Source organism: Nannospalax galili, unplaced genomic scaffold (genome assembly GCF_000622305.1).
Source record: "Nannospalax galili isolate Female #2095 unplaced genomic scaffold, S.galili_v1.0 scaffold637, whole genome shotgun sequence".
Lineage (NCBI taxonomy): Eukaryota > Metazoa > Chordata > Mammalia > Rodentia > Spalacidae > Nannospalax > Nannospalax galili.
This window is the reverse complement of record NW_008340411.1, coordinates 490,301-492,405: the sequence shown is the minus strand read 5'-3', so window position 1 is coordinate 492,405 and position 2,105 is coordinate 490,301.

Here is a 2,105-nt window from a genome sequence, read left to right as displayed (position 1 = left end):
TTTTAAAAACTACTTATTTTTATTTTATGTAGATGAGTGTTTGGATGCATGACATGGGTGCAATGCCTGATGAGGACAGAAGAGGGTGTCAGACCCCCTGGAAATGGAGTTACTGACAGTTGTTAGCCACCATGTGGGTTTTGGGAACTGAATCTGGGTCCTCTGCAAGAGCAGTCAGTGCTCTCTCCAGCCCGTTTAAACTTTTTTTTTTAATTTGTTTTGTTTTGTTGAGACAGGGTCTCCCTGTAGCCCCAGATGGCCTGACTGACTATGTAGACCAGGCTGACCTCCATCTCCACAAAGATCATATGCCTCCACACTCACTTTATGTAGTTAGAGGGATGGAGCCCAGGGCTAGGGAAGCAATCTATCAACTGAGCCACATCTCCAGTCCTGTTTGGTTTTGTCTTTGAGATGGTCTCACTCTGTATCCTCCTACCTCAGCCTCTAAAGTGCTGGGGTTAAATACTTGTGTCACCATGTATACACACTGACTGGATTTAAACACTCCAATTCATCTACAAGTCTAATAGAAGTATTACTCCCTCGTTTTCCAAGCTTATGAACAAATTGCCTGTAGACATTAATTTGCACTGTACTGAAGATTGTGAAAAAGTAAATAACTTGATGTTTTTCAGCAGTTTCAAAGCTTGGGTAAAGAGGAAAGAAAAGCCGGGCATGGTGGTGCATGCCTTTAATCCCAGCACCTCGGGAGGCAGAGGCAGGTGGATCTCTGTGAGTTCAAAGCCAGCCTGGTCTACATAGTGAGTTCCAGGACAGCTGGGGCTTCAGGGAGACCCTGTCTCAAAAAGACCAAAAAAAAAAAAAAAGGAAAAAAAAAACCCAGTTTGGGTAGCAGAAACGATATAAGTGTGAGAAACACAAGGGGATCCTAGGGTACAGGCAAGAGCATAATTGATTATAGCTATAGTTATAATCCCATCATGTTCAGGGAGGCAAGAGAAACCAAAATACAAAGGGAGAAGAAGGAAATAACAGCGTAATGGGGGTAACACCAAAATATCTTGATTTGGGAGAAGGATGCACACAGGCAGGTAAGATACTTTCTCTTTTTAGAGTATTGACTCATACCAGATTTTGTCTAGCATTCTTAAGAAAGTGTCATTTGTTAGCAAGTTCAATCTATAACTTACACTTAACTATGTCCATATAGAGCACTATGCTGAGCTATTCATCAAATAAGACCTGATTAGGTAATTCTTAAAATGTAAATGAATAAATACTCTCAAGTACAATTATTCTCCTTACATCTGCAAATTTGCATCATTTTCCCAGAATGAAATGACACCACTTACTCAATGAGAAATCTCTTACATGCATCTCCCAGAATTTGTCCTTGAAAACTGCACTTGCCTAATCCCCTCAATATTATCCCTTCAGAGCTGTCTTGCATTTGGATATCAGCCAAATAGAGTAATTGTCTGAAAAGTTCCATATAGTACCTTATTAAACTAACTTCTAGGTCAAAGAGAGATGGTTCAGAGATGTATTAAGAGGAAAATATGGGGCCAGGCATTGAGGTGCACACCTTTAATCCCAGCACTGCTGGGGGCTGAAGAGATGGCTCATTGGTTAAGAGCACTGGCTGCTCTTGCAGAGGACCTGGGTTCAATTCCCAGTACCCACATAGAGACTAGCAACCATCTTGATTCTAGTTCCAGGGGATCTGACACCCTCTTTTGACCTCCCCAGGCATATGGATTAAGAGGAAAATATGGAGCCAGGCATTGAGGTGCACACCTTTAATCCCAGCACTGCTGGGGGCTGAAGAGATGGCTCATTGGTTAAGAGCACTGGCTGCTCTTGCAGAGGACCTGGGTTCAATTCCCAGTACCCACATAGAGACTAGCAACCATCTTGATTCTAGTTCCAGGGGATCTGACACCCTCTTTTGACCTCCCCAGGCATTGTATGACACGGGTGCACTTACATACATGCAGGCAATACACATAAAATAAAAATAATAAATAAAATATATATAAAAAAAGAATGTGAATATGGGGAGGTGGAGAGATGGCTCAGCAGTTAAGAGCACTGACTGCTCTTCTAGAGGACTCAGGTTTAGTTCCCAGCACCCACGTGGC